The sequence below is a fragment of the Triticum dicoccoides genome, chromosome 3A (genome assembly GCF_002162155.2).
Source record: "Triticum dicoccoides isolate Atlit2015 ecotype Zavitan chromosome 3A, WEW_v2.0, whole genome shotgun sequence".
Classification (NCBI taxonomy): Eukaryota; Viridiplantae; Streptophyta; class Magnoliopsida; order Poales; family Poaceae; genus Triticum; species Triticum dicoccoides.
Genome location: NC_041384.1, coordinates 658,948,279 through 658,948,481, shown reverse-complemented (window position 1 = coordinate 658,948,481; position 203 = coordinate 658,948,279).

The window sequence follows — 203 nt, the reverse complement described above, 5'->3', positions numbered from 1 at the left end:
TGAAAGAGGATTTTGGGAGGGCAGGTTTAAGCTTATTAAACCCCCCCTAGTAGAATGGTTCGCGGGCTATTTTAATCTATGAAATGCATCGAAATTTACATGTGAAACATCTCAGTATAATTGCCAGGTAGCATGTTTAGCTGAAAGAGGATTTTGGGAGGGTAGGCTTAAGTTTATTAAAGCCCCCCTAGTAGAATGGTTCG